We start from the raw sequence: 14,040 nt of genomic DNA, 5'->3' as shown, positions 1-14,040 counted from the left end.
GAGAGAGGAATATACAACCACGATTATGATACCACCGCTTGCCTACCCCCTCCCCCGTGTTGACTTCCTGTCCCTCCCCTTCCCCGGCCAGCTCCCGGCTACCCCCTGGGCATGGCTCACATGGGATGGAATACCTGTGTCCCTGCTAGATCCTGGGGAGAAGTAACCCTATCCCCGCCGGACCCAGGACACCTTCCTTTCCTGATTTCTTACACCTGGGGATTGAGAGATGTGTCCTTAATGATCTGCCAGCTCTGTTCTGCTCCCTTGTCCCTGAGGGCAGTTTCCCAGAGGGTCCTATTGACTAAGTCCTTGAAGAGCTGGAAGTTTGCTTTCCTCAAATTCAGGGTCCTGACTTTACTCTTCTCCTGACCCATATCCCTCAGGACTGTGAACTCCACCAGTGCATGATCACTGCAGCCCAGGCTGCCTCCAATCTGGACATCACCGATTAGTTTACTTGCGTTGGTGACCAACAGGTCCAGTATTGCATCCCCTCTGGTAGGGCTGTCTATTACCTGGCTTAAGAAGTTATCCTTGATGCACTCCAGGAGTCTCCTGGATTGCCTCCAGCTTGCCGTGCTACAGCAGATGTTGGGGTGGTTGAAGTCCCCCAGCAGGACGAGAGCCTGAGAGCATGATGCCTCCTGTAGCTGGAGTAAGAAGGCTTTGTCAATAGGCTCCCCTTGATCAGGAAGCCTGTAGTAGACACCAACCACAAGGCTCCCTTTGTTTCTTCTTACCCATAAGCTTTCAACCTGCTCGTGGCTATTCTTCAGAGACACCTCTTCACAATCTATCAATTTCTTGATGTAGAGAGCAACCCCTCTGCCCCTCCTTCCTCTCCTGTTCCTTCTAAACAGCCTGTAGCCATTGATAACCGCACTCCAGTCATGGGATTTGTCCCACCAAGTTTCAGTAATGGCAACTAGGTCGTAGCTTTCTAGCAGCACGGTGGCTTCCAACTCCTCCTGTTTGTTGCCCATGCTGCGTGCATTGGTGTAGAGGCTCTTCAACTGGGCTGTCGACCATGTCACCTTCTTAGAGGAACACCCCTTAATTCCTTTGGGGTATTTCACCGGTGTTTCCCTGTTGGCTCCTATTACCTCAAGAGCCCCTGGCTCATCTCCATAAGACTTCAAGTGTGCTCCAGTGTAGCCAGCATGCCTCAGAGCAACAGACTGCAGGCCCTTGCTAGCAGCCTGACCCTCTAACTTTGTCATGTCATCCCACAGCTTGTCATGGGCAAGCTTGATATTGTCCCCCTCCCTCTTCAAGCCTAGTTTAAAGCTCTGTCAATGAGCCATGCTAGCTGGTGAGCAAAGACCCTCTTCCCCCTTTCAGAAAGGTGAATCCCATCTGACGCCATCAAGCCTGGTGCCATGTAGGCCCTCCCATTATCGAGAAACCCAAAATTGTGGCGGTGACACCAACCACAGAGCCACGTATTAATAGACTGGGCCCGTCTGTTTCTTCCAATGTCGCTGCCCACAACTGGAAGGATAGAGGAAAAAAGTAACACGTGCTCCAGATTTCCTTACCAACCAGTCCAATGTTTGATCCAATAATAGGATCAAACAGCTTACATAAGTATGTGCAAGAATCTCAGGAGCCTGTGCAATGAGGTTGTACACATGCATCCTGGAGAAGAGGGAGGTGTAACCTCTCATTCTCCCTGCAAGATAGCCTACCCAGCACAGGAATGGCATCAATGCCAGGGCCATATGACAGCCCAGGGCCAAGTGCATCACCATTGCTTTTATTAAAATGTTCCCAGCTACAAGTGAAATAAAGTCATAAATAGCACAGCAAACAGCAAGAGCCAAAAGCAGCCACAACAAGCCCTGAAGTCTAATATACAGTAAAGAAAGCATACTCCACGATCAGCATAGAAGCCTGCCAATTAACAGCTACAAAAGCTATAGCACATCCAGATCAAAACTGTTGTTATCTCAAGCCCACATTGAGTGCCAAAAAAGGACTGTGGTGGGTTGACTCTGACCAAGAGCCAAACACCCACCCAGCCACCTGCTCACTCCCCTCTCCCACGAGACAGGGAGAAAATAGAAAGTAGGTGACATGACTCAGGGATCAAGATAATTACAATTTAATAGGGAAAGCAAAAGGTGTGCATGCAAGCAAAACAAAAAGAGGAATTCATTCACTGAGCTTTTATTGCTGAGCTCAACATCATACAGCATGGAATATCCTTTTGGTCAGTTTGGGTCATCTACCTGGTTCTGTCCCCTCCCAACCTCTTGCCCACCCCCAGCCTACTTGCTGTCTGGGGGTGGGCAGGGCAGAGTGGGAAAGAAAGCCTTGCTGCTATGCAAACAGCGTTTAGCAATAGCCAAAACATTGGTGTGTTAACATCAGCACTGTTTTTAGCAACAAATACCAAGCACAGCATGATATGGGCTGTTATGAAGAGTTGACTCCATCCTGTAAGGGTATGTGGAAGGAGAGTGACAGCTCTTTTAAGGATATTTGGTCGAAGGAGCCATAAACAAGAAAATACTGACACAACCCTGACCAACACATGATAAGAGAGGTTGTAGCGATCTTGCCTGGGATAGCGTTGTACATCTAGGAGCTAGTGATCCACAATGCAGTTACCCTGAGTAGGCCCAGGCCTGCGCTGCGCTGTGCTGCACATACAGGTTCACATTCAGGCCTGCGTTGGGTAGCACAAATCCCTTGGCCGCAGAGTAAACTCAGCAGCTCATTGTAACAGAGGAGCCCGCAAGAAGTTCTACTTGGTACCGGAGATTATGCCACCTGCGTGGCCTTGCCTTTAACACTGCAGCAAGAAGCTCTTATGAGAACTTCTTTTGGGAATAGAGTTGGGTTTTTTGTAAAGAAATTAGCTCAAAGGACAAAAAAAGGGAGAGCTTCTCTCCATGGACAGGATATGTTCATTAAACACGCTGTGGGAAAATCCATCTGGGCTAAGTCCAATGTTGCACGAATGTGGGGTGCCCAGGATCTGAAGGGTTGTAAGATTTACTTGCTGTCTGTATTCATCTTCTTTTTCTGTCTCATTAAATCAGTTATTAAGCCATTTGTTGTCAGGCCTTTCTTATTGAGATCCCTCCCTCTCTATTTCTACCTCCTCTACACCCTCCCCTCCCTCACAGTGCAGAACACAGGGAGTGATTGATAAGAACAAACCTGGTCAGTTGCACTAATTGGTAAGGGTATGTGGACTCTGAGAATTTTTAATTTTTCAGTTGGGAGGAAAAAGAAAGGAAGAGACATAAAGAGACATAAAGCCTGACCAATTACCATTAACAAAAACAATAGCCAGAAACAAACCTGGTCAGTAACGCTAATTGACGGGCTATCAAGAAACTGCAGGCTAGTGGGTCTTTAAAATTGATAAGGATGTAACCCTGAGGGTCTAGGATGTTGGAGGGGAATCGGTGGAACTATGCAAACTGATGAGGGAATGCACAGGTGAAGGGGGAGCAGGGAGCAACAAAGAGGGGAGTAGACACAAAGGAGTGTAAAAGGGGCTGGTCAGTATGCTTGTTTGTCTGAGTCTGTCCTATCATCATCTTAAATCTTTTCTTATCTTTCTGCGAAATCTCACACTCTATCCTGTGTGTATATGTGCTGCAAGAACTAAGTGCCAGCTACTGGGAGACTGGCATCAGTGTATTTGATGCCAGCTACTGGAGTCAGACTGGGAGTGTAGGTGTCCTCAGCCTGTGGTGTCAGCTACGGGGAGCAAGTAAAGGTCCTAGCATAAGTGGTTGGAGGGGCCATAACTCTTTGGATCTTGGGAGGGTCCTACAGACTTTGAGCCTGGAGTACCAACTGCTGGAGTCAGATCGGGGGTGTAGGTGCCCCCGGCCTGTTGTGTTGGCTATCTGAACAAGTGGGGAGGTCTCAGTGCCAGTCACTGGAGTGGGTGGGGCCCTCGGTCACCAGCCACTGGGATGGTGTCGTTTGTTTAGTGGCCAACCCAGCCTAAACCTGTGTGTGTCCCAAAAAACAGCTACTGGGTGGGGAGACCAGCATGAGTGAGGCAACTGAAGGGCTCAGTGCCAGTGGCTGGAGCAGGACCGCAGATCAGAACCCGTGTGCCTGGTTCCAGCTGGGGGGGGGGGGGGGGGGCGAGTGTCTTGCCCAAACCTAGTGTGTGGGGGTGTATGCATGTCAGTCGCTAGCAAACTTCCATCTAGACTAGTTGATGAATAGGAGGGGGAACTTGTGAGCGTAGAGTGCCTGTGGGATGAGTGTGTGGGTGCACGCGTTTGTGTTTGCTAGTGAGCATCAGGCTGGATTAGCTGGTGAGTAGGGGACCCATTAAGCAGGTAAGAGGGCTTCGGATCTAGGCAGGGGTACCAGGCAGACAAAGGAAGCCATGCTTGTGACTCTCTAGAGTGATGCATGTGGACATTCACTAGTGACCTTCTATCTCTACCAGCCAAAGAAGAGAAAGGGGACTTTATGTTTATGTTTTATGTCAGTCATATATAGGTGCTGTTGAAGGCAGCACCTTGCCAGCAGCAGTCTGCATAGCCAGCCACATCAGTGTCCTGCGTGCATACCTCTGCTCAGCTTTACTACTGGTTGAATCTGCAAATGGGAAAGTGACAGTGTCATGGTTTCGGCCGAATTTACCAAAACCGGACCGACAGATGGCCCTTCCCCCCCCCCCCAAAAAAAAAGAGGAGAGAGGAGGAGAAAGAGATAAAGGAGATTCAGAAGTTTAGAATGAACTAAACTACTTTAATGAAGAATTAATATTAAAATAAAAATAAAGAAGAAAATAATGAAATAGATACAATATATACAAAACCATATCAAGCTCCCAGGATGACAGTCACGTCACCGGCAGGCACTGGGGAAGTCCCAGACTGGACTCAGTGACGAATGGGAACTGGATTCCAGCTCTGAAGTCAGGAACACACGGATCGGGATCAAAGGCAGATGAACAGACAGAGTCCTCTCTGGACGTCGGCCATCGCAGGAAGGGGGTTGACCCTTTGATCCCTCAGCCTTTATACTGAGCATGGGGCAGATGGGATGGAATACCCCAGTTGGTCAGGTTTGGGTCACCTGTCCTGTCCACTCCTCCCCACCGATGTGACCCCTCTACGTTTTTTCCGTTTCCGACCCTCTAAGGGGGCAAATAACGAAATTGGCTGACCTTGGTTCTTATAGCAATAAGTATAAGCAAGGGCCTCTCTGCATACCATTCCTTGGCATGGAGCACAAACATTGGGCTTATCATTCTGAGAATGAGCAGTTTTCTCCACAATATGCCGTTAATTTCAGAGAGTTAGAGGAGGCCTAGCTAGGATGTAAAGTTACAGAACAGAAAATTGGTTCAGTTTTACTTCAAACCGGGACATTCCACCCCTTATACCATACCATTTGCATCATGCTTAGATTACAACTACTATCATCTATAAAATCTATACATACATACATATATAGATAGATATGTGTAAATCACTCAGTTATAATTTATCTCTATATACAAAAGCTTAAGTTCATTTCACAGCAGATCAGGTTCTCAGGGTAGGAAAGACAGTGTGACATTCATTGTGGTTCGTGCCCATGGGTAACATGTCCATCTCGGAGAAGTTTTACTAGACGCCACTTGATCAATCCGGCTAGGTTTCATCATTGCAGTGTCATCCTGAAAAACACTTATAGAACACTGTTAGTATTATAAACAACTAACATCATACTCGGAATTAAGTATTCTCACCCAGGGTCAAATTCCCTTGAGGTACGCATTGAACTTCTCCATTCTTCAGCATCACCCACCAAGTACATCCAGGTCCTTGAGCAAAAACAGTCCCACGAATGGGTTTGCCTTTGCCCGAGGCAGGAAAAACCCATACAGTTTTCCCTAGCATATTCCTTTCATGCACCACAGGGACTTTATCCCCTTCTACAATATGTAAAAGGTCTGATTGAGCAGGACCAGCTCGATTGATGGATCCTCTGGTATTAACTAACCAAGTAGCATGAGCTAAATGCTTGTCCCAATTCTTAAAGGATCCACCACCCATCGCTTTTAGGGTAGTTTTTAACAATCCATTGTATCGTTCAATTTTTCCAGAAGCTGGTGCATGATAGGGGATATGATATATCCACTCAATACCATGTTCTTTTGCCCAGCTACTTATAAGATTGTTTTTGAAATGAGTTCCATTGTCAGACTCAATTTTTTCTGGAGTACCATGTCGCCACAAGACTTGCTTTTCAAGGCCCAGGATGGTATTCCGGGCAGTGGCATGGGGCACGGCATAGGTTTCCAACCATCCGGTGCTTCCTTCCACCATTGTAAGCACGTAACGCTTACCCTGGCGGGTTTGAGGGAGTGTGATATAGTCGATTTGCCAAGCCTCCCCATACTTGTATTTCAACCACCGACCTCCATGCCACAAAGGTTTTAACCTTTTAGCTTGTTTGATTTCGGCGCATGTTTCACAATCGTGGATAACCTGCGCAATAGCGTCCATGGTTAAATCCACCCCTCGGTCCCGGGCCCATTTGTATGTTGCATCTCTTCCTTGATGACCTGAAGTGTCATGGGCCCATCGAGCTAAGAACAATTCACCTTTATGTTCCCAGTCTAAATCTGTCTGGAAAATCTTAGCTGCTCGGTCCACTTGCTGATTGTTTCGATGTTCCTCAGTGGCTCGACTCATAGGTACGTGGGCATCTACATGGCGTACTTTCATGACTAGTTTCTCTAGCCAGTCAGCAATATCTTGCCATAATTCAGCAGCCCAAATGGGTTTACCCTTGTGCTGCCAGTTGCTCTGCTTCCACTGTTTTAACCATCCCCACAGAGCATTTGCCACCATCCATGAGTCAGTATAAAGATAGAGTATTGGCCACTTTTCTCGTTCAGCAATGTCTAGGGCCAGCTGGATAGCTTTTACCTCTGCAAATTGACTTGATTCACCTTCTCCTTCAGTAGCTTCTGCAACTCGTCATGTAGGACTCTATACAGCAGCTTTCCATCTTCGATGCTTTCCTACAATACGACAAGATCCATCAGTGAACAAAACATACTGTTTCTCATTATCTGAGAGTTCATTATATGGTGGGGCTTCCTCAGCACATGTTACCACCTCCTCTGGTGGCATTGTGAAATCTCCGCCTTCGGGCCAGTTTGTGATCACTTCTACAATTCCTGGACGATTTGGATTTCCTATTCGAGCTCGCTGTGTGATTAAGGCAACCCACTTACTCCAGGTAGCATCGGTGGCATGATGAGTAGAAGGAACTTTACCTTTGAACATCCAGCCCAACACTGGCAATCGGGGCGCCAGGAGGAGCTGTACTTCAGTACCAATTACTTCTGAAGCAGCTCTAACTCCTTCATACGCTGCCAAGATTTCTTTCTCAGTTGGAGTATAGTTGGCTTCGGAGCCTGTATAGCCTCGACTCCAAAATCCCAGGGGTCGACCTCAAGTCTCCCCTGGTCCTTTCTGCCATAGGCTCCAGGTAGGGCCATTATCTCCAGCTGCAGTGTACAGCACATTTTTAATGTCCTGTCCTCTTCGGACTGGTCCAAGTGCTACTGCACGCACAATCTCTTGTTTAATTTGTTCAAAGGCTTGTCGTTGCTCAGGACCCCACACAAATTCATTTTTCTTTCGAGTCACTTCATAGAGAGGTTTCACAATCTGACTATAACCTGGAATATGCATTCTCCAGAAACCCACAACGCCTAAGAAGGCTTGTGTTTCCTTTTTGTTAGTAGGTGGGGACATAGCTGTTATTTTGTTAATCACCTCCATTGGGATCTGGCGACGACCATCTTGCCATTTAATTCCCAAGAATTGGATGTTTTGTGCAGGTCCCTTGACCTTACCTCTTTTCACAGCAAAGCCTGCTTCCAGAAGAATCTCAATTACTTTCTTACCTTTCTTGAAAACTTCCTTTGCTGTATTACCCCACACAATGATGTCATCAATGTATTGCAGGTGTTCTGGAGCTCCACCCTTCTCCAGTGCAGTCTGGATCAGTCCATGGCAAATAGTAGGGCTGTGTTTCCACCCCTGGGGCAGTAGATTCCAGGTATACTGGACACCCCTCCAGGTGAAAGCAAACTGTGGCCTGCACTCTGCTGCTAAAGGAATAGAGAAAAAGGCGTTAGCAATGTCCATTGTAGCATACCACTTGGCTGCCTTTGACTCCAGTTCATATTGCAGTTCTAGCATGTCTGGCACAGCAGCACTCAGTGGTGGTGTGACTTCATTCAGGCCACGATAGTCTACTGTTAGACGCCAGTCACCATCAGACTTGCGCACTGGCCATATCGGGCTGTTAAAGGGTGAGCGAGTCTTGCTGATCACTCCTTGGGTCTCCAGCCGACGAATCAGGTTCTGAATGGGAATCAAAGAATCTCGGTTAGTGCGATACTGTCGTCGATGCACCGTGGAAGTAGCAAGTGGTACCTGCTGTTCTTCAACCTTCAGCAATCCTACCACAGAAGGGTCATCTGAAAGGCCAGGTAAGGTAGACAGCTGTGTAACACCCTCAGTCTCTTCAGCTGCTGTACCAAAATCCCACCGATACCCTTTCGGGTCTTTGAAATACCCTCTCTTGAGGTAGTCTATGCCAAGGATGCACGGAGCATCTGGGCCAGTCACAATAGGATGCTTTTCCCATTTATTCTTATTCAAGCTCACTTCGGCCTCCAGTACAGTCAGTTCTTGAGATCCTCCTGTCACTCCTGCAATAGTGACTGATTCTGTCCCTCTATGATTCGATGGCATTAGGGTACGCTGTGCACCAGTGTCCACCAGGGCTCTATACTTTCGTGGCTCTAATGTGCCAGGCCATCGAATCCACACAGTCCAATAAACTCGGTTATCCCTCTCCTCCTCCTGGCTGGAGGCAGGGCAACCCTAATGCTGAGGACAGCATCTCCAATTCCAAGGTGAGTTCCTGTCTGGACAGGGGCAGTGCATATTCTGAACTGGAGCAGCCATATTCATGTAACCATCCTTTCTTCTGTTTGCTTTACCTTGCAACTCAAGCACTCGTGACTGTAGGGCTGAAGTAGGTTTTTTATCCCATCTCCTCATGTCCTCTCCATAATTGCAGAGGCAAAGCCACAGGAAACCTCGGAGCGAGTCCTGTTTCCCTTTGGTTGGTCTCATAGGAGGGCGTTTTTTCTTAATGGCTGCAACTCCGGTCTTAAGCTTGGGTCTGAGCAGGCACCTCAGTCTGAGCTGCAACTTGGATCTGAGCAGGAACTCGAGCCTGAGCTGCAACTTGAGCCTGAGCTGGAGAAGAGTAAGATTCTCTCCCAATCTCAGCAAGTTTTTCAAGCAGTTTGTGAAAAATTGTCTCATTTTGCTCAGCTATTGCCTTGGTCATTTTCTCTATTGCCTCAGTCTGTGTCTTATTCTGTTCAGCCATCTTCTCAGTTTGTTCAGCCACTTTCTTAGTCAGGTTTTCTATTGCTGCAACACCGATGGGACGAGAGAGACTATCTTCATACTGTCGCACCCTATCAGCAACCTCATTTACAGTTGGTGTATCAGTATCAGATGCTCCCCAGACCATTGTTGACAAAGTGTGGGAATACACTGATGGTGCACTCTGCACAAACTTTTTCAACAAAGGTCGTTGACATGGCATTTCATCAGGATTTATAGTCACTTGCCAATCACCATAAATCACTTCTCGAATAGCCAGTTCTCTCAGGTATGTAATACCTTTCTCCATGCTGGTCCATTGCCTTGGACAGCATTGGATATCATCCTTAAAGTGATATCTGCTCTTTACAGCTGACAACAGTCGCCTCCAGAGACTGAGTACGTCTGCCCTATTCCCAATCGCTTTATCAATACCTCCCTCTTTGGCCAGATTTCCCAGCTGGCTGGCTTCTCTACCATCTAAGTCTATGGAATTAGCTCCACTGTCCCAGCATCGGAGCAACCAAGAGAGAAGTGGCTCCCCATCATGACGAGTAAAATCCTTCCTCAGATTTCGCAAATCCTTTAAGGACAAAGAGTTAATCTACATCTGAGGCATCATCCTGTATCGAGGCTGGCTGAGAAGGACCCTCTCCCCTATCTACCTGAGAAGGAGCTCCCCAACTGGTTGACGGTGTTGTAAGAGCGTGCTTTTCTTTATCCCCATCAGAAGGACCCTGTCCTGGATCTTCATCAGAGGAGCCTCCTTCTCCCTTGCTGTCTGGCTTGGGCACGTCTTTGTCGTAAGAGGCAGGGGACCGAGCCGACCTCTTTTTCTGCTTCCTGGTCACCGGAGCAACTTGTGCCGGTTCTGCTGGCGCTGGGGGAGCGGCAGTGCTCGGTTTGGGAGCTGGAGCAGTGACAGCGCTGGCTGTCGGGGCTGGAGCAGCCGGTGGGGGGGCGACCGCTGCCGCTGGGGCCGGTGGCGGCGGGGCCAGGGGCGTGGTTTTCGCCGGTGCCGGAGCCTTGGCTTGTGCCGGTGGCTGTGGGGGAGCAGCCGGTGCCGTTGGCACCGGTGTCGGCGTGGCCTTGGCCGGTGCCGCTGGCTTGGCTTGGGCCGGGGCCGGGGCTGGGGCTGGTTCTGTTTGTGTCTGCACTGAGACTCTCGCTGGGGCTGGGGCGGCAGCTGTTTGCGTCCCTGCTGTGACTGTCGATGGGGCTGGGGGAGCAACTCTTTGTGTCTCCGTTTTCTGAGTAGCAAGGTTGCCTATCACACAATGCTCATTCTGATACTCCTCAAGTCTAATAAGATCTAACGCCTGCAGCACATTCAGTGTCATAAGTATCAAAATCAGGCCCACATGACAGAGACAATCATAACAATCATTCTCTGTCCAGCCCGTAGGTTTTCCACCCCTTAGTTCAATTGGTAACATTTTGAAATAATCACGAACAGGCAAAGTAAACTTTCCCCAGGCAAAATCAAAAGTGTAATTAGCGGCAGGATCTATTATATGATGCCCGAAACATGAAGATACCCTACCAATTGCAAATCTCAGATTATACACCTGAGCACCAGCCCACACCAACAAAGCACGCCTAGGCCACCGCATCCAAACACAGAACCAATATAAACCCATCTCAATACAACAAGTCAATATGTCCGACCAGTTAAGCACCACTACATCAATCAACTTCATACAAAGCTCTCTAAAAATATCATATACCATATTCTGTAGGTACAACATGGTGAAAGCTGTCGGTTCTCCCTGAGCAAAATGGAATTCAAACTATTCAGGCAATCTTATCAGACCACAGTCGTCGAGCCCCACGTTGGGCGCCAATAAATCTGTCGTGGTTTCGGCCGAATTTACCAAAACCGGACCGACAGATGGCCCTTCCCCCCCCCCCAAAAAAAAAGAGGAGAGAGGAGGAGAAAGAGATAAAGGAGATTCAGAAGTTTAGAATGAACTAAACTACTTTAATGAAGAATTAATATTAAAATAAAAATAAAGAAGAAAATAATGAAATAGATACAATATATACAAAACCATATCAAGCTCCCAGGATGACAGTCACGTCACCGGCAGGCACTGGGGAAGTCCCAGACTGGACTCAGTGACGAATGGGAACTGGATTCCAGCTCTGAAGTCAGGAACACACGGATCGGGATCAAAGGCAGATGAACAGACAGAGTCCTCTCTGGACGTCAGCCATCGCAGGAAGGGGGTTGACCCTTTGATCCCTCAGCCTTTATACTGAGCATGGGGCAGATGGGATGGAATACCCCAGTTGGTCAGGTTTGGGTCACCTGTCCTGTCCACTCCTCCCCACCGATGTGACCCCTCTACGTTTTTTCCGTTTCCGACCCTCTAAGGGGGCAAATAACGAAATTGGCTGACCTTGGTTCTTATAGCAATAAGTATAAGCAAGGGCCTCTCTGCATACCATTCCTTGGCATGGAGCACAAACATTGGGCTTATCATTCTGAGAATGAGCAGTTTTCTCCACAATATGCCGTTAATTTCAGAGAGTTAGAGGAGGCCTAGCTAGGATGTAAAGTTACAGAACAGAAAATTGGTTCAGTTTTACTTCAAACCGGGACAGACAGCCACATCAGTGTCCTGCGTGCATACCTCTGCTCAGCTTTACTACTGGTTGAATCTGCAAATGGGAAAGTGACAGCCACATCCCTTGGCCTGGACAGAGGTCCTGCATCCCTAGGCACAGTAGACTGGGCTCCAGTGGCCAAGCAGGAGAGAGTCCCAGTCCAGAGCTTCTGGAGGCTGCAGCCACTGCTGCTCTTAAATCCCTTAACATATCCCAGCTAGACCCAGTACAAAAACACCAGAGTAAACTTCTCACAGGATTTTTAAGCTCCAGCTCCATTCACAGTTGAGGCAGCTTTTGCTTTCATTGGCCACTGCCAGGAGTTTAAATACCCAATAGCATAGTGGTTATTGCAGGTACTTGAGAAGGCAGGAAACTTTTGTTTAAACACCTCCTTTACGTAATTTAGAGTGGAAATTGTAACAAACACAGATCTCTCACTTTCTAGGAAAACCTTGATTTACTATAGGGTATTTAACGGGCTGACTTTGGCAAGTTCACCTGTTATAACTGTTCTGCTTTCTATAAAACACTTGGATAGTACAGGACTGCAAAATGCACAGAGCTAGCAAGGGATACACTAAAGGACAGCCTAAAAGATAAAACACAGACCTGTTTCCTATGCAAAGGCATATATTATATAATGTCATTCATTAGAAAATGCAAACACTCTGGGAATTAAAGGCCACGATTAAGGTTATATGCCTCACCCACTATAATTCCACTCACAATCCTCTTTGTTCCCCAACTCCTGATTTTGTTTTTTGGTAGGGTTGTTTTTTTTTTGCATAGAGCTGCTCTGGGAGGGGAGAAGGGCTCAGGCTGTGGTAGCCTTGCTGCCTTCTCCAAGTATATTTTAAAGATAAATCAGGTGTCAAAAGTTTCAGTGTTCAGACCAAGCCAAGGAGATCAGGTGTGGTGAGGCTTTCAGAGGCCAAGAGGTTTCTATCAGTTAGGCCTGTGTAGGAAACAGGTATGGTGCTGTGCAGGAAACACCTGGGTCAGCTGGCTTGTCTGTAGTAAATGTGGGTAGACCCTGAGGAAGAACCTAGGTTGGAATTTTAAATTTAGCCATCAGGCCTGGATTTACTTCATCTGACTTCAGTAATGTAAAAATTAGATGTCTGGGTTCCCTCTCTAGTAAAGGACATCAATAGGCAACTCCCAGCCTAAAATAGTGTCTCTGACTCCACTAACTACAGAAAAGGCATACTGAATTTATAGAATAGAATATTCTAGGTTGGAAGGGACCTTTAAGATCATCTAGTCCAACCATCAGCCTAACTGATAAAAAACCATCACTAAACCATGTCACTAAGCACTATGTCAACCTGTCTTTTGAATACCTCCAGGGATGGTGCCTCAACCACTTCCCTGGGCAGCCTGTTCCAAGGCTTAATAACCCTTTCAGTGTAAACATTTTTCCTAATATCCAATCTGAACCTCCCCTGGTGCAACTTGAGGCCGTTTCCTCGTCTTATCGCCTGTGACTTGGGAGAAGAGACCGATCCCCGCCTCTCTATAACCTCCTTTCAGGTAGTTGTAGAGAGCGAAAAATTTAGCTGAAATAACTCTACAGGGTAAACCAAGATCCGACCTCTTTGCTCTCTATAGGTTCCTGAGGAGGGGAAGTGGAGAGGGAGGTGCTGAGCTCTTCTCCCTGGGATCCAGTGACAGGATGTGTGGGGATGGTTCAAAGCTGTGTCAGAGGAGGTTTAGACTTGACATTAGGAAGCATTTCTTTACCGAGAGGGTGGTCAAACACTGGAACAGACTTCCTAGAGAGATGGTTGATGCCCCATGCCTGTCAGTGTTTAAGAGGCATTTGGACAGTGCCCTTAATAACATGCTTTAACTTTAGGTCAGCCCTGAATTGGTCAGGCAGTTGGACTAGATGATTGTTGTAGGTCCCTTCCAACTCAAATAGTCTATTGTGTTCTACTATAAATAATTCTTACCATCATCTGTGGCAGACTTGAGGACTAATCTGCTAGAATACCTGCCAAAAATGTCCTGCTGGTAAACT

This window comes from Numenius arquata, chromosome W (genome assembly GCF_964106895.1).
Source record: "Numenius arquata chromosome W, bNumArq3.hap1.1, whole genome shotgun sequence".
Classification (NCBI taxonomy): domain Eukaryota; kingdom Metazoa; phylum Chordata; class Aves; order Charadriiformes; family Scolopacidae; genus Numenius; species Numenius arquata.
This window is presented reverse-complemented; position numbering follows the sequence as displayed.